At 38.7% G+C, this 25,961-nt stretch overlaps 1 long non-coding RNA gene across 2 annotated transcripts in view; it reads left to right on the forward strand.

Moving 5' to 3' along the window:
* The window catches only part of LOC141583777 (uncharacterized), a 112,614-nt gene that overhangs the window by 32,533 nt on the left and 54,120 nt on the right, over positions 1–25,961 (forward strand). The gene's annotated exons all lie outside the window — the stretch shown is intronic.

Below are 25,961 nucleotides of genomic sequence, written 5' to 3' on the forward strand. Positions count from 1 at the left end.
AAACCCATCTCTACTAAAAATACAAAAATTAGCCTGATGTGGTGGTGTATGCCTGTTAGTCCCATGTTCTCAGTACAGATTTGCTTTCCTTGTCTGCAAACCTGCCAGCTTTGTTGACTTGCAGAGTATCTTAGCCATTACTATGGTATCACACACAACATTACCTTACCCAAGGTACCCACTTTATGATACAAGTAGTGTGGCAGTTGACTCATTTCCTTAAAGTTCTCTCGTCTTACTATGTGCCTTGTTGTCCAAAGGCAGCTGGTCTGGTAGAAAGTGGAACAGCCAGCAGAAGTCTCAATTTTGGTGCTAGTTCAGAGACCAGTTTCCTGAGAGGTTGAGGTACTATCCTATAATGTGTCATCATGCTTTGAATTGATGACCAACATAAGACACTATTTCTTCCAAAGCTAAAATACGCAGTCCATAATGCAACATGGATGTGGGAATGTTCCTGCTCATGATTACAGCTTATGGAATGTTTACTTGCTATTGTTATGAACTTGGGTTCTGTGAGTTTGGAGTTCTTAGTTTCTAAGGGAGGAATCTTCTTTTAGGGAATAAAGTCATGGTTCTATGAAGCTAATAGCAGATCATCTGAGGTTCTTTATGCTGCTGAACTAATAGGCAGAAATAGTGTTACTGTATTGGCTGGGGCAACTGATCTTCATCACCAAGGAGATACTAAGTTTCTACTGCACAGTGATAGCAAGGAGAGCTGCATATAGAACCCAAGGAATTCTCGGGGGTGCCCCTTAGTACTTCCATGTCCAGTAATAATGGTCAATGGGAAATTGTGGCAACTCACTCAATAAGGTGGGACCACTAAAGGACTCAGAAATGAGTCTTAAGGATTGGAAGTTTGGGTCACTATCAGTTAAGAAGATGATAAGAAAACCATGAAACAGTGGCAATTAACTACCTCCTTTTATTATTAACCTCCTGAATAGCTACAGAGGTGGGACTTAGTAGTGATTTTTTACGTTTATTACTTTCTTCCCTTTCCCTGGTACCTTATCTAGAATGCCAGAGGGCTAGTGCCATAGTTAAGGTTCTAGTGGGAATATGACTGAATTGTTATCACCTCATGATGATATAGTAGCTGATGGAACTTTGTGTTTCTCCTTTTTTGGGAACATGAAATTCTTCATCTAAGTCAAGGTTGAGAAATGGTTCTGAATGGAAAAAGGAGTAGATTGTGCTAGTTGTTCTCCATTTTCCTTCCCCCCATCTTTAGCCTTTCTCTGCCTAGCTGTATAGCCTAGGAACAGGCTGATCACCCAAGGTCCCTTCATCTATGGTTTCCAGTGGGTTCTGCTAAAGGGAGGCACCAGTATAAGACGAGGGGGCAGGAAGATAGAAAGGTTGGGTTATTTCTTTTCCTGCTCTCTCTCTCCAGTTCACTGAGACATTGAGGATGGCCATGTCCTTCTATGACTATAACTTCTGTTGGGTGGCTCTTCTTTCATGGTTCCAGCAATTTCTGGTCTCTGGTAATGCTATTCCTTTCCTTGCCCCTTTAGGCCTAGGAGTGGTCACAGCTTCTTGCTGTTGCAAGCCCCTAGGTGTCTACATATCCTTTGTTGAGTCTCTAAACCTTGCCCAAACCTCTGCAAACAATCCCATAATTGAAGTTACTGCATCTTCCTTGAGTTGTTTCTCTTATATCCCTACAGATTCAGTTTCTGAGAAGGTTAGAAAACACCACAAGGCCTGAGTAGATGATGTTCAGCAGGACATAGGTGATTTGATTATGAAGTATAATATTTGCAATTAAAATTTCCAGAAAGAAAGTATACAGATAAAATGCTAGTTTCATGGTACCATACTGTAGAGTATCATAGATGTGATATAGAATGAAGCATAAAGGAGGGAAATAATATATCAGCCTAAGATATCCACGTTTGGTAAAGTGATAACAGGTATTAAAATGAATTTGAAATTTGAATGCTAGAAGGTATCACTAAGATTTAATGACATACAATTCATGATAATTGTAGAAGGGCACAATTTGTTGAAAAAGTGTATCTGGAGAGAAAGAGTGGGTCTTCTCATGTAAATCAAGGCTATATTGACCTATATTTAGATTTAGGAAACTGAGCATGAATCTAAATGGAGAAATAAACAAGTGATATAGGAGGACTGTACCATAAACTGACAGAATAGTACTAGAAAATGTCCAGGGTATTTGTTATCCACATCTGTTCCATCAGTATATAATTTCTCTACCTCCTATCTTCCTGCCTGGATCACCATTATTAGTAGTCTAGTTTGTGACTTTTCATTTTTTCTGTATATTTGTGTGATTCTATAGATAACATGTACGATATAAATATTTACATATATACATACATGTGTATATATGCAATCATTTAAAATCTTGTTTATTTTACAATAATGAAATAATGAATACTTTTCTGTATCTGCTTTTCTCACCTAATGCTACTTTGTGAAGTCTCCCTGGGTTATCTGGAATAGGTCTTATTCATTATTTTTCATGGTTACATAATATTCCAAGTGTGGACAGTTTGTTTAGCCATTTGCTTACTAATGGGCATTCATTTTATCTCTGGAATTTTTGTCACTATGACAACAAATGCAATAAATTCTTATGTATTTATGTATTGGTGCTATTATTTTTCCTGGACAGTCCCAACAGTGAGATTGCTGGGCCTAAGGCTATATGTATTTTTTATTTTTGATAGTACCCAGTTATTTTTTTAAAGGCTCTAATAATTCACATTTCCACCAGCACTTTTTCTACACTTTAAAATTTTAGATTTAACATTTTGCAGTTTGATGGGTATAAATAACAGCTCATTATTAAATTATTTTACAATTATCTGGTTTGTAGTGAATTTGAGCATCTTTTCTTTTCTTTTTTTTTTTTTTCAAGATGGAGTCTCACTCTTTAAGTGGCTGGAGTGCAGTGGTACAATCTCAGTTCATTGCAGCCTCGGCTTCTTGGGTTCAAGTGATCTTCCTATCTCAGCCTTCTAAGTAGCTGGGACTACAGGCGTGCACCACCATGCCTGGCTAATTTTTGTATTTTCAGTAGAGAGGAGGTTTCACCACGTTGGGCTTGAACTCCTGACCTCAGGTGATCCGCCTGCCTCGGCCTCCCAAAGTTCTGGGATTACAGGCATGAGCCACCGCACCTGGCCACAGCATCTTTTCATAAGCTTTTTGTTCGTCTTGATTTAGTCTATTATGAGTTTCATATTTTTTATTGCATTGTTAATTTTTTCTCAGCAATTTATGAGTGCCTTGTATTTAGATAATTACTCTTTCGTTGGTATTACAAATAATTTTTAGCCAGGTGGTTTTCTTTTTTAACCAAATAAAAATTTAGAAATTTTTGTATATTCAAATAGAGCTTTTTAAACAGTTTTTAGGTTTCTGGCAGTAAGATCGTTTTGGCTGGGTCTGGTGGCTCACACCTGTAATCCCAGTACTTTGGGAGGCTGGGGTGGGAGCATTGCTTGAGGCCAACAGTTCAAGACCAGCCTCAGCAACATAGGAAGATCCTGACTCTACAAAAAAATTTAAAAATTAGGCTGGGTGCAGTGGCTCATGCCTGTAATAACAGCAGTTTGGGAGGCTGAGGCAGGTGGATCACCTGAGGTCAGGAGTTCAAAACTAGCCTGGCCAACATGGTGAAACCCTGTCTCTACTTAAAAAGTACAAAAAATTAGCAGGGTATGGTGGCACATGCCTGTAATCCCAGCCTCTTGGGAGGCTGAGACAGGAGAATGGCTTGAACCCAGGAAGCAGAGGTTGCAGTGAGCCAAGATCAAGCCATTGCACTCCAGCATAGGCAACAGAGCAAGACTCTGTCTCAAAAAACAAACGAAACAAAACAGAACAAACAAAAAACCCTAAGATCTCCTCCTTACCTAGATTTTCCATGTTGTAGATTTTTAACATACTTTTTATTGTTTTATTTTTTACATTTAAGTCTTAAGTAAATTAATTTTATTAAGTAAATAAAATTCAATAAATATTAACATTAAATGAATCCATCAGGAATTCATTTTTGTGTATGGCATAAGATGGAGGCCCACTTTTTTTCCCACTTGGATTGCCAATAGTGCCAGTAGTGTAATTTATTAATCAACCTACTCTTTTCCCACTGATTTAAAAAATACTATTATATGTTAACTTTCATACGTACTGTGCTGTAATTTCATACTCACTGTTTTTCTAATCTTTTCCTTGTTGATTTGATTACAGTAGTGTTATAGTATGTTCCGATATTTGTTAAGAAAAATCCTCTTTAATTTTCTTGTTTTTCACACTTTCCTTTGCTGTTCGGAGACATTTATCCTTTCATATTTACTTTAAGCTTACAGTTTTTTCTTTAAATAAGAATCAACAATGAGCATCTTCCCTAATATCTCACATATTAAAGAAGTCATTTAATTTCTTCTCTGTGTATCTTAAATTACAAGCTACTATGATGCTTAATAGTAAAACACCAGCTTTCCAATTAAAGAATACCTGCTACCACCATTTCATTGTTCTGAAAGTGCTAGTCATTGCAATTAGACAAGAGATTTCATGCATTTATTTATTCTATAAATAGTGAGCTTCTACTATGTCTAGGCACTTTTCTAGGCACGTTCTAGTGAGGAGAGACAGACAATACATGAATAAACAAATATATAGTATGTCAGATGTTGATGAGTACAGTGCAGAAAAATAAAGCTGGATAAGAGAGAAAGAGAATGGGAATTTATGTAATTTTATACAGGGTGGGTGGTGAAGTCTTCACCGATAAAGTAACATTTGAGAGGACTCTTGAAGGAAGTGAAAGAATGAACCATTTTGCTATTTGGAGAATAAATGGTCCATGAAGAAAAAACAAAAGTTGCAAAGGCCCTGAGGTGAAGTGTGCTTCATGTATCTGGGGAACATCAAGGAGGCCAGTGTGATTGGAGTGGACTGAGGGAGGGAGACAATAGTTGAAGATGAGGTCAGAGATAGATGTTGGACAGCTATTTTATTTGTAATTGAGAGAAGACATTTGTGGCACACACAGCTGACAAAGGATTAGTATCAATAATATATTCTTTTTTGCAGGGGAACGAAGTCTTACTCTGTCACCCAAGGTAGAGAGCAGTGGTGTGGTCTTGCTCACTGTAACTTCTGCCTTCCAGGTCCAAGCGATTTTTCTCCCTCAGCCTCCTGAGTAGCTGAGATTACAGGTGCCTGCCACCACACCTGGCTAATTTTTGTATTTTTAGTAGAGATGGGGTTTCACTGTTTTGGCCAGGCTGGTCTTGAACTCCTGACCTCAAGTGATCCACCCACCTTGGCCTCCCAAAATGCTGGGATTACAGGTGTGAGCCACCATGCCCGGCATCAATAATATATTCTATAAATCGACACAGCACAAATAATTCAACAAAAGTGGGCAAAATATATGAACTCATTTCACTAAATAGAAAGCACATATGACTAACACACACATGAAGAAATGTTTCACTGCCTTAGTAATTAAAGAAATTCAAATGGCTACAAAGAGATAGATTTTTCTGCCCATTCTACTGGCAATACAGAATGTCCAAGAGCATGCACATCAACAAATCTCTTCTTCTTTGCTGATGAAAGTTTAAATGGCTGTATCTGCTTTGAAAAATAATGTTGGTACTATCTCATAGGTTGAATATTTACATATTTTACCATTCAGGGGCTCCTCATCTACCCGAAGAACCATCAATAAGAATATTTATGGCAACACTGTTCATAATAGCAAAAACTTAGAAACAATTGAAGTGCTCATTAACAAGGCAGTGGATAAATAAACTGTGGTATATTTCCACAGTCAGTTACTATGCAGCCATCAAAATGAATTACAAAGATGTACACTTTCTGGATGAATCTTTGAAATCTAATATTAAGGGGAAAAATAGGTCCCTGAAAATTACATGCAGTATAATATCCTCTTTATAACATTATAAACAACTAAAGATTAAAAATGGATGTTCCCCCCAGAATATAGAGGATATACATTTATATTTTAAAACAGAAAACAGGGAATGATAAACTAGGGTTCGTTCATGATAGTGGCTGTTTTAGGGGTCAAGTGAGGACAGAGGAAGAGTATTAGAAAGAATACAGGCTGGGCACAGTGGCTTACTCCTGTAATTCCAGCACTTTGGGAAGCTGAAGCAGGCAGATCACTTGAGGTCAGGAGTTCAAAACCAACCTGGCCAACATGGTGAAACCATGTCTCTACTAAAAATACAAAGAAATTAGCCAGTCATGGTGGTGGACATGGGTAATCCCAGCTACTTGGAAGGTTGAGGCAGGAGAATCGCTTGAACTTGGGAGGTGGAGGTTGCAGTGAGCTGAGATTGAGCCACTGCACTCCAGCCTGGGTGACAGAGCAAGACTTTGTCTAAATAAAAAAAAAAAAAAAAAAAAGGATACAAAGCTAGATGTTGAAGCTATTGAAGGTGGTAATTTTTGTTTCATTAAAAATATACAAGCAAGCAAACAAAATAATATATGGGTTTTGCATGAACCAATAATGACATATCATGAACCAAGGATTGTTCTAATTCTGTGCACCTGCATACCACTGAAAAATATAAACATTGAAAATTCACAGAAGATGAAATACAGATGAATAATAAACATTAAAAAATGCTCAAATTCAGTAATAGAGAAATAAATGTTGAATGCAGATATTGTAACTAACAGTTTTGCCAATAATAAAATGTTTGATATTACCAGACATGTAAAGTAGACAAGTAAAATGACAAAATAAATAAAATATTACTAACATTTGTCCACTGAAGATTAGAAAATAAGTAAACAGATCAATTACTAAAGGGCAATTTAACAACATGAAGCAAAACTTAAAAACTATGTCCTTTTAGCTCATGACTTTACCCTAGGAATTTATTTTACAGGTAAATTTACACAATGATATACAAAAATATATGTACAAGAATATTCACTGAAACATTAATTATAACATCCCCCAAACTATAAACAATAAAACAACCAATAAAAATGGGCTAAAGAAATTGATATATAACCATAAAATGGAATAATAAATAACCATTAAAAAAAGAAGTGAAATTCTCCCCTGAGTGTTAATGCCCAAATCAAGAGGTCATTAATGGCATTTTCAGGCTGCCTCTAAAGACATTTTTTCTTTCTCCTAATAATACCATGAATGTTAAACTAGATAGAGTGTGACACCTTTGTCATTATAACCCTTAATTGCCTTGATAAATTGATTCTTGATAAATAGACCCTAGGTTAATGTATAAAAGTAAAAACTCTAAGTCCTAGAAACATCCCAGATTAGCCACAATTTGATGAGGGAAAAAAAATCTTCCTCTTTAAATTGAGTTACTTTATTTATTTATTTATTTATTTATTTAGAGAGGGAATTTTGCTCTTGTTGCCCAGGCTGGAGTGCAATGGTGTGATCTCGGCTCACTGCAACCTCCACCTCCTAAGTTCAGGCAATTCTCCTGCCTCAGCCACCTGAGTAGCTGGGATTACAGGATACACCACCAAGCCCGGCTAATTTTGTATTTTTAGTAGAGATGTGGTTTTTCCATGTTGGTCAGGCTGGTCTCAGAATTCCAACCTCAGGTGATTCACCTGCCTCAGCCTCCCAAAGTGCTGGGATTACAGGCATGAGCTACTGTGCAATTGAGTTATATTAGTATTATTATTTTGTAAGCAGGATTTTTTGTTCTTACTTAGAATTAAACCAACTTGAGAGTGGAGGTACTTCTACTTGATCATTCCTAGGTACAAAGAGAAAATCAAGTTAAGAGCAATCCACTCACTCAACAAGAATTTGTTGTGCTCCTATATATTTTTTATTTTTTGAGATAAGGTCTTAATCTGTTACCTGGGCTAGTATGCTGTGGCGTGATCACAGGTCTCAGCAGCCTCAACCTCCTGGGCTCCAGGGATCCTCCCACCTCAGCCTCCCAAGTACCTAGTACTACATGTATACACCACCAAGCCTGGCTAATTTTTTGTGCCTTTATATTATGACAGACACAGTTTATTGTTGATTCTACAACTCTGAACATTTAGATCTAGCTCCTGCCCTCAGGAAGCTTATAGACTAACAGGAAAGACAGTATTAAACAGACAGTTACAGAACAGAGTGACAAGTGCTAATAGGGAAAAAAAAAAATCCCCAAGAAAAATCTGCTCTTTATAGTTAAGGGACCAGAAAAAAGGCAACCAAGTAAGACAGAAAATATTCAGGCACTAACCATTCTACTCCAGCCAAATAACGTGGAAGAACTGTGGCTTCCACCTCCACTCACTCCAGCAAAGGTCAAGTCAAGAGTCTAAACTTACTCTCTTGCCAGACTGCAATGCGGCTCCCCTCTCCTCCTTACTGGTGTGGAATCAGAGGAGGTTGGTAGAGGTTAGAAGTTTTACTGCTACTCAGCAGTTAAGGCCATCCCACTGCAGTGTCAGGAGAGATCATGTAGGGAACCTGATCTTCCATTTCTGCTCACCAGTAACAAGGAGTTCCTCACTCCAAACTCTCATCCCTGGTTTCAGTGGAAGCAGAGTGGAGAGCTTGGAATTTCACCCTGAACTGTTGTTATTGGGGCACCATCATCTCATTTCCAAGCTGGAGTGGTGTCAGAGGACAGTTGAGAAAACACAGGATTTAAATAAAATTGAGAGGCTGGGTGCCATGGTTCATGCCTGTAATCCCAACACTTTCGGAGGCTGAGACATGAGAATTGCTTGAACTCTGGAAGTGGAGGTTGCAGTGAGCCAAGATCACACTGCTGCACTCCAGCCTGGGTACAGAACGAGACTATGTCTCTAATAAATAAATGAATAAATAAAACCTGAGAGTCTCATGATACCCAAAATATTCAGGTTTCAATTTAAAATATTATTCATGTTACTAATAACAAGGAAGATCTCAACTTGATTTAGAAAAGGCAGTCTGCAGATGCCAAGGTAACACAGACACTAGAATGATCTGACAAAGATTTTAAAACAGCCAGTGTAAAAATGGTTCAATGAGCAATTACAAACATACGTGAAACATATGAAAATATAGAAAGTCACGACAAAGAAATAGAAAGTCTTACCAAAGATGTAGTGGACATAAAAAAGTAGCAAATGTAAACTTTAGAACTTAAAAATATAATAACTGAAATAAAGAACTCAATAGACAGGCCCAACAGCAGAATGGAGAGGACAGAGGAAAGAATCCTTGAACTTGAAGATAAAATAATAGAAATCACTCAATCTGAACAAGAAAAAAAGTGTTTTTTTTTTTTCTTTTCTTTTACTTTAGTTCTGGGGTACATGTGCAGATCTTGCAGGATTGTTACATTGCTATATACATGCCAAGGTGGTTTGCTGCATCCATCCTCCCATCACCTACAACATTAGGTATTTCTCCTAATGTTATCCTTCCCCAATCTCCCCACCCCCTGCTATCCTTCCCCTAGCCCCTCATCCCCCAACAGACCCCAGTGTGTGATGTTCTTCTCCCTGTGTCCATGTGTTCTCATTGTTCAACACTCACTTTTGAGTGGGAACATGCAGTGTTTGGTTTTCTGATCTTGTGTCAGTTTGCTGAGAACGATGGTTTCCAGATTCATCATGTTCCTGCAAAGGACAGGAACTCATCCTTTTTATGGCTGCATAGTATTCCACAAGCCTTAGGGACATGGGTACTAAAAGTACAAAGTACAACATACATGTATTTGAAATCTTAGAGAGGAAAAGGCAGGTGGGGCTGAAAAAGCATTTTATAGGGCAGAAAATTCCTCAAATTTGGCAAAAGACAAATAGATTTAAGAAGCTGAATGAACTCCAATCAGGATTAACCCAAAGAATTTATGCCAAGGAATTTGAAAATCATACTTCTGAAAACTCAAAAGGAAAATCTTGAAAGAAGGCAGAGAGAAATTATTTATCAAGTATAAAGGAAAGACTATTCCAATATAAGTGGATTTCTTTTCTTTTCTTTCTCTTTCTTTCTTTCTTTTTTGTTATTTTGACATGCAGTTTTGCTCTTGTTGCCCAGGCTGGAGCGAAATGGCATGATGTCGGCTCACTGCAACCTCCACCTCCCAGGTTCAAGTGATTCTCCTGCCTCAGCCTCCCAAGTAGCTGGGATTACAAGTGCCCATCACCATGCCTGGCTAAGTTTTTGTATTTTTAGTAGAGATGGGGTTACACCATGTTGACCAGGCTGGTCTCAAACTTCTGACCTCAGGTGATCCACCAGCCTTGGCCTCTCAGAGTGCTGGGATTACAGGCATGAGCCACCATGCCCAGCCGTAAGTGGATTTGTTATAAGAAATAATGGGGCCGGGCGCGGTGGCTCAAGCCTGTAATCCCAGCACTTTGGGAGGCCGAGGCGGGTGGATCATGAGGTCGAGAGATCGAGACCATCCCGGTCAACATAATGAAACCCCGTCTCTACTAAAAATACAAAAAATTAGCTGGGCATAGTGGCACGTGCCTGTAATCCCAGCTACTCGGGAGGCTGAGGCAGGAGAATTGCCTGAACCCAGGAGGCGGAGGTTGCGGTGAGCCGAGATAGCGCCATTGCACTCCAGCCTGGGTAACAAGAGCGAAACTCTGTCTCAAAAAAAAAAAAAAAAAAAAGAAATAATGGAAGCCAAAAGGAAGTAGAACAATATTTTTCAGGTGCTGTGAGAAAATAATTGCCAACCAAAATGTTTCTGGTTATTTTAATTTTGAAGCATCCATTTGTGGACTACTACACAGCAATACAAAGGAGTAGACTATTAATAAATACAATTACCTGATTGGATCTCAATGGCATTATGCAAAGTGAAAAAGTTCATCTCAATAGGTCATATACTGTTATCATTCCATTTACAACATATTCTCAAAATGGCAAAACTGTAGAAACAAAATAGATTAATAGTGCTCTCAGGGGTTCCGGTGGGCCTGGGAGAGTGAGTTTAGTGAGACATTTTTTTTGTGGCAATGAAATAGTTCTCTATCTTGATTGTTGTGGTGGTTACTGAATCTATACATGTGATGAAATCACATAACTACTTAGGCACATTTTCTCAATGTCCATTTCCTGATTTTGATTATTACTGCTACAATATGTAATGTATAACATTGGGGGAATTGAGCAAAAGGTAAACATGACCTCTCTTTGCAACTTTCTGTGAATCTATTATTATGTCAAAATAAAACGAAAGAAAAAATGTAAAGAGTATATCTTTTGTGATATTTTCAGAGTATCTTTAGCCAAAGATATTTCATTATGGGATTCTCCAGGACTGGTGCTCTTCCCAAATCCAAGTTGTCCACAACCTGAATTCATTAAAAATATGTAGCGACAAATGGAGAACTTTTAAAAAGTTTATAATTCTGACAGTTGATTGGTTTCACTAATTTTGGGGCCCTACACAATAATCAATGATAGATAACATGCTTGACTAAACGGGCTTATCATAATCTAAAGAAAAACATTATTCTGGACAGAGATAGTTAAATAATAGCAAGGATAAAAAATTTGTTCCCTGTAAGCAGGTGAGTGTGACAGCAAAATTTGGAAATGTGTATATACACATGTTCGTATAAACTCGTATATATGTATATATGCATGTGCATAGAATATTTCTCAACTTAAGAAATTTATCACATGATTACCTCTAGGGAATTCAGTATAATTTTCAGTTCTTTCTGCCTACCGTCACCATTAGAATGCATTTGACTTCAGCTAGTTTGCCCTCAATGGTTTGTAAAATATTTATAGGACAGATTCTTACCAGCAGACATATATCTTCTGCAGGCGATTCTTTATTCTTTAGATAAATGAAAAAAGTTATTTTAGTTTTAAATTAGAACAAATGCTTATTGTACTTAGAAAACCAAAAAATATCTGGAATTTAAGTTTATTCATTCACTCATTTGTTAGCCATATACTTACTAAATGCTTACGAATTATACTAGGCATAATGCTATAGTTCTGGAATACTTGACAAAATCCAGGCCTGCCATTAGCTTATGGTCTGTTGATTTCTTTTTGACTAAAATAGCCCTTTATTACCTTCAGAAAGATGGTATTAATGCTATCACAACAGGCCATGGATCCTTTCTGTTAAGGTACAATACCCTTGGAGGGCAAATAATGTGTAGAGTATGATACTAAACCAATAGGATAGATTTTAAAAGACATTTAGCTCTCACAATATAGCTGCTTTTCAAATAGCATTCAGTAACATTGCATTGCTTTTAAAGAAGACCATAGAAGAGGGCATTGGGAGGCTGGGCACAGTGGCTCAAGCCTATTATCCCAGCACTTTGGGAGGCCGAGGCGGGTAGATCACAAGGTCAAGAGATCGAGACCATCCTGGTCAACATGGTGAAACCCCGTCTCTACTAAAAATACAAAACATTAGCTGGGCATGGTGGTGCATGCCTGTAATCCCAGCTGCTCAGGAGGTTGAGGCAGGAGAATTGCCTGAACCCAGGAGGCGGAGGTTGCGGTGAGCCGAGATTGCGCCATTGCGCTCCAGCCTGGGTAACAAGAGTGAAACTCCGTCTCAAAAAAAAAAAAGAAGAGGGCATTGCGGAAGTAAGAACTTGAATTTTTCTATATGAGAGAATTTTTAACAGGTTAACAAATTTGTTCCCCAATGCAGCCTTATTTCTATAATAGGCTACTTTGTCTTGCTCATATTAGATAGAACTTTGATGTAGTTTAAGATTTATCTAAAACAGCAGCCCCAAACTATCCTCTTCTCTTGCCTTATTTCTTTCTTCATAGCATTGTTATATAAAATATACCATCCCTGACATTATATACTTCTTGTTTATTGTCCATCTTCCCCACCTAGAATGTCAAGCTTTTTAAGAGCAGTAACTTTGGGTCATTGCTATTTTTCCAACACTTAGAACAAGGCCTGGCATTGAGAAAGTGGCAAATAAATATTTATTGAATGTTGAAAAGTGAAAGAATTAATGTATATTTTCCCCCAAGAAGGTAATTACTGATTAATTTAGGGAGTATTATTATCTTTTGAATAAAGCTCAGCATTTTAGATCAACTTTCCAATCACTAAAAATGATGATTCATCAATATTTTCTATTTACCTGAAATGATGCTCAATCAATGTCAGTGATAAAGCAAACAAAATTGTTAGCAATACTTTTCTTTTAGATAGCATTCTCTCCTAAAAAAGGAAGAAAAAGTATTTTTTTGAAAGTAAAAAACTACTTTGTTGTCATAGTCTAACAACAAATTTATGGAAATTTTGCCACCACTTTAAGTGTCTGATTCTTGAATGCGCAGCCTTAGGAAGAAGGCATACTTGGGCCAGGGAAACCACATATTGTTTGGAGAGTCTGGAAATTGCTCTCAGGAGGTTTCCTGATCCTTTTTAGACTAGATGCCAACTGTCTGTGACATTCCTTTTGCATTTCCTCATCAAAGTCCACCCTGCTTGCATAAAATAAATTCAGTAAAACTCTCTTCCTATTTCACTGGTGCTTCTATGTACATAGAATCAGGTAATCATGAAGATGGCTTTGTCTACTCAGATATATTCTGTCCCAAACTGGATTTTTACATATTTTTTCTTCACAAAACAGTAAGACTGATGCATTACTCAAAGACTATAAGACTATGAACCTAAAAATATATGAGCTCTTTCAAAGGTGTATCTTTGTAAATAGTGATAAAAATTACAAATTAAAGACATTAAGCTCTCAAATGGAATCTTTGGCTCCAACCAATGCATCAAGCTCATGTTGCAGATACTAGATACCTGTTTACAAGCATAAATTGTTTTTTGGTGGACGTTATCCAAGAGCAGGTCTTGCTTTTGGGTTATGTATTGGAGTAAAATAGAGGTCTCTAATACTTAATTCTTCAACCCTTAATTTGTGAGTGAAATGTTTTAGACAGGTTACTTCTAATACAGTAGCCATTAGTCACATGTGGCTGGTAAGCACAAAAACATGGCTAGTCCTACCTGGAGTTTAAAGACTTACTATTGAAGAAGGAGACCCAGGCATCTCAGATCAACTTCCCCTTTGACTATCACACTTCACTTCAATAGAAGAAAAGGCTGACTGACTGGCTCCTCCTGTTTCACCTTCCTGTAGATGGCAGGCTTGGTCTTGGAGAAACTCTCCGAAAGGCACTATTTTTACTTAAAACAAGATCAAACCAGAAACCTTTTCACGTGTGAGTCCTAAAACTGTAAACCGGAACCCTTTCATATGTGATTCCTGAAAAAGTAACCTTTTCACATGTGAGTGCTGAAACTGTAAACTGGAACCCTTTCATATGTGATTCCTGAAACTAAACAGAAACCTTTTCGCATGTGAGTGCTAAAACTGTAAACCGGAACCCTTTCATATGTGATTCCTGAAGCTGTAAACCGAGACCCTTTTCATATGTTATTTCTAAAGCTGTAAGCCCGAGATTCTTCCACATGTAATATCTAAAGTATAAGCCTGTATAAAGGCAGAACCTTCCTTTGTTAGATGAGCTGAATTTGGACAGATAATTTCCTCAGCTCCTGGCTGTAATAATAAACTCTTTCCTCTTGTATTCAGAGGAACCGAAGAAAAGTTTTGAAGAAAAGATTTTAAGATAGCTCAATAATTTTTTATGTTGACTAAACTGTTGAAATGAAATTTTGGTTATAGCAAGTTATATAAAATGTATTATTAAAATATATTTCATCTCTTTCTTTTTGCCTTTTACGGTGTGGCTCCTAAAATATTTTAAAATGACATACTTAAAATATTTAAGGTGACAAATATGACTTGAATTATATTTTTATTGGAAAGTTTTTGTATAAATAATACCATACTGAAGGCTGGGTGCGGTGGCTCACACCTGTAATCCCAGCACTTTGGGAGGCCGAGGCGGGAGGATCATGAGGTCAAGAGATCAAGACCATCCTAGCCAACATGATGAAACCCTGTCTCTACTAAAAAGTACAAAAAATTAGCCGGGAGTGGTGGTGCATACCTGTAGTTCTAGTTATTCAGGAGGCTGAGGCAGGAGAATTGCCTCAAACCGGAAAACGGAATTTGCAGTAGCTGGGATCGTGCCACTGCACTCCAGCCGGGTGATAGAGCGAGACTCTGTCTCAGAATAATAATAATAATAATAATAATAATAATAATAATAATAATACCATACTAGGCAGGCTTCAGTTGAACCGAATTTTAGTGTCCCAGCGATGAGAAATGATCACCTTCATTTGAAATACCACATGAATGATGTAAGAGTATGGTTCATCTTGCCAGATTATTTTCTGACAAAATGCCCTAAATGACATTATTCTTAAAAGCCACTAATAATGTCGGTGTACCACCTATTATTCTGTACAATATACATTTAAGGCCAAAGTTTGGAGATAGTCCCTACCTATAATTTTGCCATAGTTATCTAAACATTTATATAGTCCTTTCCTGAGAGTCACTTTACCTTTAGTTTGGTGATGTAAAGAGAAGTGCTAGGACAGGCGTTTCTCAAGCATTACATTTTTGGGTCTTTGCAAAAATCATATATTGCATACTATTCTCCTGCTGTTTGAGTCTTCTATTAATGATGATGTCACCAGACTCTAAAGTCACTGTCATAATGATTGGTAGCAAGTTCTCATTGCTACTGAACAATGGAACTTTGTCCCATTTGAAAAATTATTTTTTAAATGTTCTGCTTTTAGTCTTCTTTGTTACACTTCCTTAACTTTCTTCATCTTTACTTACAGAAATGTATTTCAAATGGTGTGTTGTATGTGTGTTTGTGTATGTCTGTGTGTATGTTGTGTATGTATGTATGACAGAAAAAAAGTGCAACGTTCTTTCTTTTTCATCCTATTTTAGGCATGGTCCAAGGATTCCAGGCACAGCTAATCCCTTCTTATTCTTTCTTAGAATGTAAAGTACTTACTTTTGTAATTATAGAAATGAAACGTTTTTATGTTATAAAATGTGTCAACTACATAAAAGCACAAAGAAGAAAATGATAATCAAATGTATCACACGATCCTGAGATAATTGCTCTTTGAGTGTTGAATAAATATTTACTTTTATTTTGTAAAAATTAAATAGTGTGTTTTAATTGTATTTTATTTTAAGTTCTGGGATACATGTGTAGGACATGTAGGTTTGTTACATAGTTAAACGTGTGCCATGGTGGTTTGCTGCACCTGTCACCCATCACTTAGGTATTAAGCCCAGCATGCATTAGCTGTTTTTCCCAATGCTTTCCCTCCCTACTCCCCCTGCCCCCCTGACAGGCTCCCATAATCATTCTTTTTCATTTTTTACTAATACATATTTTTGTACATATCTATGGAATATATGTGATATTTTGTTACATGCAGAGAATGTATAATGATCAAGTCAGGTTATTTGGTATATCCGTCACCTCCAGCATTGACCATTTCTGTGTGTTGGGGACATTTCAAGTCCTCTCTTCTAGCTATTTTGAAATATACATGGTTAACTATTGTCACCCTATTCTGCTATCAAACATTAGAACTTGTTCCTTCTATTTAACTATGTTTATACCCATTAGTCAACCTGTCTTCATCCCACCCCCATGCACCTTTTCCAGCCTCAGGTAACTATCATTCTACTCTCTACCTTTATGAGATCAACTTTTTTTTTTTTTTTTTTTTTTTGAGATGGAGTTTCGCTCTTGTTACCCAGGCTGGAGTGCAATGGCGCGACCTCGGCTCACCGCAACCTCCGCCTCCTGGGTTCAGGCAATTCTCCTGTCTCAGCCTCCTGAGTAGCTGGGATTACAGGCATGTGCCACCATGCCCGGCTAATTTTTTTGTATCTTTAGTAGAGACGGGGTTTCACCATGTTGACCAGGATGGTCTCGATCTCTCGACCTTGTGATCCACCCGCCTCCGCCTCCCAAAGTGCTGGGATTACAGGCTTGAGCCACCGTGCCCGGCCTTGAGATCAACTTTTTAAACTCCCACATATGAGTAAGAATATGCCATAATTGTCTTTCTGTGGTTGGCTGATGTAACTTAATATGACTTCCAGTTTCATCCATGTTGCTGCAAATAATAGGATTTCATTTTTTATGGCTAAATAATATCCTATATTCTATCATGCATATATAGCACATTCTCTTCATCTGTTCCTCCACTGATATGCATTCAGACTAATATCAAATTTTGGCTGTTGTGAATAGTGCTGCAATAAATGTACCCCTTTGCTATACTGATTTCCTTTCTTTTGGATAAATACCCAGTAGTGAGATTGCTGGATCATATGGTAATTCTACTTTTTACTTTTTGAGAAATCTGCATACCATTTTCCATAATGGCTGTACTAATTTATATTCCTACCAACAGAGTATAAGCATTATCTTTTCTCCACATCATTACCAGCATCTGTTATTTTTTTGTCTTGATGATGATAGCCATTCTAATGGAAGAAAAGTGGTATCTCATTGTGGTTTTGATTTGCATGTCCTTGATAATTAGTGATTTGGGGTATTTTAAAACATAGCTGTTGGCCATTTATGTGTCATCTTTTGCGAAATATTTATTCAGATCCTTTGCCTACTTTTTGTTTGTTTGAAACAGAGTCTTGCTTTGTCGCCCAGGCTTGAGTGCCAGGGTGATATCGTGGCTCACCATAAACTCTGCCTCCTGAATTCGAGCAATTCTCCTGTCTCAGCCTCCCAAGTAGCTGGGAGTACTGCCGTGAACCACCATACCCAGCTAATTTTTGTATTTTATTTATTTATTTGTTCATTTAGATGAAGTCTTCCCAATGTCCTGATCTCTCAGTGGCAGCTGTTACTCCTGGCTTTGTCTAGTTGGCCATCTTGGTTGCTACACTGCTACTGATTTTTATATGTTGATTTTGTATCTTCAACAAGGACTTAGTACTCCCATTTTGTTGTTTGTCTTCTAACTGTTTTGTGGTCTTCTCTTCTTTCCTTCCTGTATTCCTTTTTTCTCTGCTGGTATGTTTTAATTTCTTGCTTTTTATTTTTTGTATATCTGTTGTAGGGTTTGTGGTTTGTTTGTTTATTTGTGTTGTGTTGCTCAGGCTGGAGTGCAGTGGTACAATCTCAGCTCACTGCAACTTCCACCTCCTGGGCTCAAGCAATTCTCTTGCCTCAGACTGAGTAGCTGAGACTATAGGCATATGCCACCACACCTGGCAAATTTTTGTATATCTAGTAGAGATGGGGTTTCACCATGTTGACCAGGCTGGTCTCAAACTCCTGACCTCAAGTAATCTGCCCAACTCGGCCTCCCAAAGTTGTAGGTTTTTGATTTGAGGTTACCATGAGGCTTGCAGATAACATCTTATAACTCATTATTTTAAACTGATGACAACACTAAGTGCAAAAACAAACACACTGACAAATGAGCAAAGAGAAAACTAATAAACACTTTAGACTTTAACTTCATCCTCTTGCTTTGTAACACTTTGTTGTTTTTATTTATATCTTACTATGCTATGTCTTGAAAAGTTGTTGTAATTATTATTTTCGATGGCTTCATCTTTTTGTCTTTCCATTCCAGATGTGAATAGTTATACACCACAGTTACAGTGTTATGATTTCTTCGTTTTTCAGCGCACCTACTATTACCAGTGAGTTTTGTACCTTCACGTGATTTCTTACTACTTGTTAACATCCTTTTCTTTCAGATTGAAGAACTTCCTTTAGCATTTCTTGTAAGACAGGTCTGGTGTTGATGAAATCCTTCAGCTTGGTTTGTCTGGAAAAAGTCTTTATTTAATCTCCATGCTTGAAGGATATTTTTGCTGGATATACTATTCTTTTTTTTTTTTTTTTTAGGCACAGCCTCACTCTGTCACCCAGGCTGGAATGCAGTGGCATGACCTTGGCTTACTGTAACTCCGCCTCCCGCATTCAAGAGATTCTCCTGCCTCAGTCTCTGGAGTAGCTGGGATTACAGGCATGCACCACATGCCTGTCTAATTTTTGTATTTTTAGTAGAGATGGGGGTTTCACCATGTTGGCCAGGCTGGTCTCAGACTCCTGACTTCAAGTGATCCACCCTTCTTGGCCTCCCAAAGTGCTGGAATTACAGGGGTGAGCCACCTTGCCTGGCTTGGATATATATTCTAATATGAAAGTTTTTTTCCTTTGGCACTTTAACTGTATCATGCCACTCTCTCCTTGCCTATAAGGTTTCCACTGAAAAGGCTTCTACCAGATATATTGGAACTCCTTTGTATGTTATTTCTTTTCTCTTGCAGCTTGCTTGATCCTTTCCTCCTTATCCTTGACCTTTGGGAGTTTGATCATTAAATTGTCTTGAGGTAGTCTTATTTGAGTGGAATCTGCTTGGTGTTCTATAACCTTCCTGTACTTGAAAGTTGATATCTGTCACCAGGTTTGGAAAGTTCTCTATTATTATCCCTTTGAATAAACTTTCTACCCTGATCTCTCTCTGTACCTTCTCTTTAAGGCCAGTAACTCTTAGATTTGCCCTTTTGAGGCTATTTTCTATATCTTGTAGGTATGCTTTATTCTTTTCTATTATGTGTATTTTCAAATAGCCTGTCTTCAAGCTCACTCATTATTCTTCTGCCTAATCAATTCTGTTGTTGTGGAACTCTGATGCATTCTTCAGTAGGTCAATTAAAATTTTCAGCTCCAGAATTTCTGTTTGATTTTTCAAAATTATTTTAATATCTTTGTTAAATTCATCTGATAGGATTATTAATTCCTTCTCTGTGATATTTTGAATTTCATTGAGTTTCCTCAAAGCAGCTATTTTGAATTCTCTGAAAGGTCACGTATCTCTATTACTCTGAGATTGGTCACTAGTGCCTTAATTCATTTAGAGGGTCATGTTTTCCTAGATGCTTGTGGATCTTTGTCAAAGGTCAACATTTGGGCATTGACGAATTAAGTGCTTATTGTAGTCTTTGCAGTCTAAGCTTGTTTGCACCCTTCCTTCCTGGGAAGGCTTTCCAAGTATTCAAAGGGAACTGGATATTGTTATCTAAGTCTTTGGTTACTGCATCTGTATCTGCATTAGTGGTCACCTGAAGCCTAGTAAAATAACACTGTGATGCTTGCAGACACATAGATATACCACCTTGGTGGTCTTACATAGGATCTGAGATAATTTCCTGGATTACCTTGTTCTCTTCCCTTACTTTCCCCTCAACAAATGCAGTCTCTCTTTCCATGCTGAGCTGCCTAGAGCTGGGGAAGGAGTGACACAAGCACCCCTGTGTCCACCACCACTGAGACTGCACTGGGTCAGAACTGAAGCTAGCACAACAATGGGTCTCACCCAAGGCCCGCAGCAACCACTGCCTGGCTACTTGCCAGTGTTCACTTAAGGCCCAAGGGCTATTCAGTCAGCAGGTGGCAAATCCAGCCAGGCTTGTGTTTCCCTCTTCATGGCAGCGAGCTCCCCACCCCAGCACAGGGAGGGCCCACAAATGCCATCTGGAAGCCAGGGCCTGGAGTTGGGAACCTTAGGAATCTGCTTGAGACGCTATTCTACTGTGGCTGAGCTGGCACCCAGGCCACAAGACAAAGCCCTTCCCACTCTTCCTTCTTTCTTCCTCAAGTGGGAGTCTCTCCCTATGGTCACCACCACCTCAGGCCAATGGCAAGTGCTTCCTGGTCACTGCTGATGTTCACTCAAGGCCTAAAGTCTCTTCAGTTTGTGATGAATGCTGCCAGGCCTGGGTCTCTACTTTAACGGAAATGGGCTCCCCTATGGCCCAGGACATGTCCAGAAATGCCATCCAGAAGCCAAGGCCTGGAATTGGGGTTGCCAGGAGCCCACTTCATGCTCTACCCAACCATGGTCAAGCTGGTATCCAAGCTGCAAGACAAAGTCCCCTTTACTCTTCTCTGTCCTTTCTGAAAGCAGAAGGAATCTCTCCCCATTGCCACCACAGCTGGAAATGTGCTGGGTCACACCTGAAGCCATCACTGTAATGGGTCTTATTTAAGGCACATGGCAAGTACTGCCTGGCTACAGCTGATGTTTATTCAAAAGCCAAAAACTAAAAACTAAAAACTAAGGCAAATGCAAATTAAACCACTATAATATACCACTACACACCTAGTAGAGTGGCTAAAATTAAGAACATTAACCAAACTAAATGTTGGTGAGGATGCAGAAAACTAGACCTCTCATAAGCTGTTGGTGGGAATGTAAAATGACACCACTATTTTGGAAAAAAGATTGGCAGTGTCTTAGCAAGTTAAGCATACAACTACCATATGACCTGCAGTTCACTCCTAGGTATTTATCTGAGGGAAATGGAAGCTTATGTCCCTAAAAAGACCCATGCATGATTATTCATAATAGCTTTATCGGTAATAGCCAAAAAGTGGTAACAGCCCATGTGTTCAGATGAATGATTAAACAAATTATGGTATAACCATACAGTGGAATAATACTGAGTAATAAAAAAGAATGAAGTACTGATATATGCTACAACACAAACCCCAGAATAATTATTCTTTGAAAGAAGCCAGGCAAAAAGAGCACATGTGGTATGATTCTTTTTATGTAAAATTCTCAAAATAGCCATATAAGGAAGTCAAAAAATAAAATACAATTCTTAAAGTGTAAAACATTTAAACAGCATAGGGCACATTTTTATATTTTGGCTGCCTGGAATCTGAACATCCTTTTAAAGGAGGAATCCTAAATTTGGGAAGTAGCAGTATCCTTCTGTCCAGAAAGGAAGTTGAAATAGACATACATTTTCTCTTCCCACTCCTTGCAGCTAAAATCTGGGTACGTGACTCAGATTACCTGGCATGTTAATGTTATGCTAATAAGACTGTTCTACCCAGGACTATGTGAACTGAGACTTTGACCTTTAAGGGGATTCAGATTGAGGTTATTTGTAGTGGAGTCAAGGATTAATATTACAGCAGATGTTTCCAAGAGTATGGAGGTCAGTAGTGAGATATTGAGTGTCAGGGTGATGGGGTCAGAGTTGGTGTCCAAACAGATTACTCCTATGGCAGAATCTTGTCTGTGCATTTCCTCCTTCAGCTCCCATTTTGCTCTCTGCAACTATCTGTAAATACCATGAGCTACTTCCTACTGTTCTGTAGTAGACATTACTATTACTCACCACTATCCAGTTCTCTCTTCCTTCCTAGTAGTTGGTAGACTCCACTTACTAGTCCTCTTGGACTTAGGGAAGGGCATGTGATTAAGTCCAGGTGAGGCACTCAAGAGGCCCTACCTGATTCTCTATTGTCTTTCCTCCTGACTTGGTGACCAGCAGCATTCCAGATAATGAACCCTCCATCATTCTGGGTCCCCAAGTGACAATATGGAATGGATTTCCTGCCATCAACCTTCACTGGCTCTGTAGGATGAGTAAGAAACTTTTCTTATGTGTGTTAGACCACTAATATTTGAGAGTTTAATATTCTGTTCCAATATCCAAGAATTTATCCATTCCATAAATTCTTTCTGTTTAGATGAATCAGGATTTGTTTCTGTGCCCTGACAAATTCAGGTGTTGGTACTAGAGTGAGAGTTGTAGGTAACATAGAGATAGGAGGAATCTAGAATTGGTTATCAGGCCTTATTTGGAGATAAAGGCAATTTAAAAATCATATTAGGAGCAAAGTCACCAAAATGGCAAAGAAGAAACAATCTGGCTTTACTCTCCCCCACAGAAAACCAAAAACAATATTCACTGCCAAGATTATCACTAGCAATATCTCAAAATTCAAAGTTGAGGCTTTAAACAATCCCTAGGATCACAAGAAAGTGAAAAACTTTGAGCATACAGTAAGAAAAGTAGGCTTCTCCATCTGTGAGACCCCTCCCACAGTCTACCATGTACCACGTATGGAAAGTTCCTCCCAGTCAAATGGTTTCTACACTGGAAAAAGTGAGATTGAACCTGGCAGCCATCTTCACCATCATATTGGGTTCCCTTGCAGGAAAATCCTTCCTGGCTCATCTCACAGGAAGCATTGAGAGTGCCTATAGGGAGAAAAACTGAGGGCAGCTAGAGACAGAGGAGGCAGGAGCACAAACCCCAGCCCTCAAAATTTTGCTCTTTATCTCAGCCAAAGGAGATGCCAAATCAGAGTTGCTGTTCAGCAGCACCACGCTGTGGGAGGTGCATGCTCCACAGGTCTTCTGGGCATGAACCCCTAGCCAGCCTTCCCACACATCTTAGATATTCCTTGTAGAACCCTTCCCTCAATCTAGGGCCAGCAGTACTGTCTTAGTCTGTTTGTATTGCTATAAAGGAATACAAATACCCAAGGCTGAGTAATTTATAAAGAAAAGAGATTATTTGGCTCATGATTCTACAGGCTGTATAAGCAGCATGGCACTGGCATCTGCCTCTGGTGAGGGCCTCAGCTACCGCTCATGGCAGAAGAAGAGGGGAACCGGTGTGTGCGGAAATCACATGGCAAGAGAGGAAGCAAGAGAGAGAGAGGTAGGGAGGTGCCGATTTTTTTTAACAACTGGCTCTATAGCTTTCAAAGGAATTAACAGAACAAGAACTCACTCATTACTGTGAGGACCACACCAAGACATTCATAGGGGTTTTGCCCACATGACCCAAACACCTCCCATTAGGCCCCATCCCCAACATTAAGGATCAAATTTCAACATGAGATTTGGAGGGTCCAAATATCCAAACCATAGCAAGTGCTTTGGATATTTGTAAAAGCTGAGGCAAACTGGATTTAAGGCACCATCTAGTCCTAAAAAGGAGGCAATGATCTGGGATTAGGGAACTCACAGACAGTTGCAAAAACCTCTAAGGAAACATGCCACAGAGAGATCAAAACAAAGCAAACACAAATACGGGAATAAATAACTAATTCCTCAATATAAAGCATAAACATACATTTATAAGAAACAACAACAAATGAAACCATGACCTCCCCAAATGAAAAAAGCAAGGATCCAGTGACCAACCCTTACAAGACGGTGATGTGTGAGCTTTACTATTAATTCTACTCAAGCAATTCCAAAGAACTGAAGAGAAAGGAATACTTCCAAACTCATTCTACAAGACCAGGATTACCCTGATACCAAAACCAGACAAGAATATAATTTTAAAAAGCAAACTACAGGTCAGTATCTTTGATAAACATACATGCAGAAATTCTCAACAAAATGCTAGCAAACCAAATATAATAACGTGTTAAAAATATCATTCACCAGTCTGAATTGGCGGTGAGTGGAGCCTGAGGTTGCTGGGGACAGAGCAAAACTCCATCTTAAAAAGAAAAAGAGAGAGAGAGAGAGAGAGAGAGAGAGAGAGAGGTCTGAGCTGGCAAGCTCTTGCCCTGTTGCCATGTGATGTCCTCCACCATGTTATGATGAGCAAGAAGACCCTCACAAAATACGAGCCTCTCTACCTTGGGCTTCCCAGCCTCCAGAACCATGAGTTAAATAAACTTCAATTCTTTACAAATTACCCAGTCTGTGGTATTCTGTTATAGCAACAAAAAATGAACTAAGGCAATTATGTATGGTTCTTGCTACAAAAATATACAATGACAGTGATAATGACAGCTACCATTCATATAACTCTTACTATGTGCCAGCCACTGTCCTAAGAACTTGTATATATTAACTTCACGAAATCAAGGACATAAATAAATCAACAGCCAACAGTCAGATTAAATGGCTGCATCTAGTGGTATTAGAGAGCTTAAATAAAAAGCACCAATCTGAAGTCAAAGTTTCCTGTGCAGTTCTGGCTTCCCTCAGACAGCTGCATCCTTCGTGTCTTTTGGCCTTCCTCTGCCCCTCTAGCCCTAGGGATGATTGCAGCTTCTCAGTTTCTTTGCTGTCCCTCTTAGCTTCTTATCCATTCCATTATCTGTGTAAACAATTTTCACATGAGAATCTCTCATTTGAAATCCCCATATTTTCCTGATTGGACCCTTATTTGATATTGTTTCTAGTACTAGGAGTTTTATGGTATCAGCCTTTGCTGTTTAACAAACCACCCCAAACCTTAATAGGTTAAAGCCACAATGCTTTAGCATTTCTCATGAATCTATGGGTCATTTGTGTGGTTCTGTTGATCTGGGACAGGCTCAATTATTCTCAGCTAGGAGCACTCATGTATCTGCAATCATTTGGTAGATTGGTTGGAGGCTTGCTGGTGCATATTCACATATCTGGCTGTTGAGAACTGTCATCTGGGGACAGTGCAGAAGGCCATGGATACAGACAGAGGATAATAATGGCCATTTATGCAAACTACCAAAAGCCCTGAGAAATAGACCCTCACAATAAAATTCTAGGATTGCTCACCTATTTGACTTGAATGCCGTGAAACCTCTTTACAAAGTAGAACAGGGTAACTAGAAACGTTTGGCATGTAGCAGTAGCATAGTTATTAAAATTATCTTATCGGCCGGGCACGGTGGCTCAAGCCTGTAATCCCAGCACTTTGGGAGGCCAAGGCGGGTGGATCACGAGGTCAAGGGATCGAGACCATCCTGGTCAACATGGTGAAACCCCGTCTCTACTAAAAATACAAAAAAAAAAAAAAATAGCTGGGCATGGTGGCACGTGCCTGTAATCCCAGCTACTCAGGAGGCTGAGGCAGGAGAATTGCCTGAACCCAGGAGGCGGAGGTTGCGGTAAGCCGAGATCGTGCCATTGCACTCCAGCCTGGGTAACAAGAGCGAAACTCCGTCTCAAAAAAAAAAAAAAAAAAATTATCTTATCATCTGTAGTTGCTTGGGAGGCAATGTCAATTGAAGGGAAGACTTTGGGACATTAAATAGCTGCTGTCTGTACTCCATTGTGGTTATAACGAGTGTAAGGTCCGTAGGATGGAATTGCTGCTTCTGATTGTCCTAGAGAGCTTATATAAGTAAAATAACAAGTCTAGAAATGTAAACTCCTGGCTCAAAGCATGGACACAGAACCAGATAACTTTTATGGTGCCATTTTATTTGTGAGTGTGTGTGCATG

The sequence above is a fragment of the Saimiri boliviensis genome, chromosome 2, assembly GCF_048565385.1.
Source record: "Saimiri boliviensis isolate mSaiBol1 chromosome 2, mSaiBol1.pri, whole genome shotgun sequence".
Classification (NCBI taxonomy): Eukaryota; Metazoa; Chordata; class Mammalia; order Primates; family Cebidae; genus Saimiri; species Saimiri boliviensis.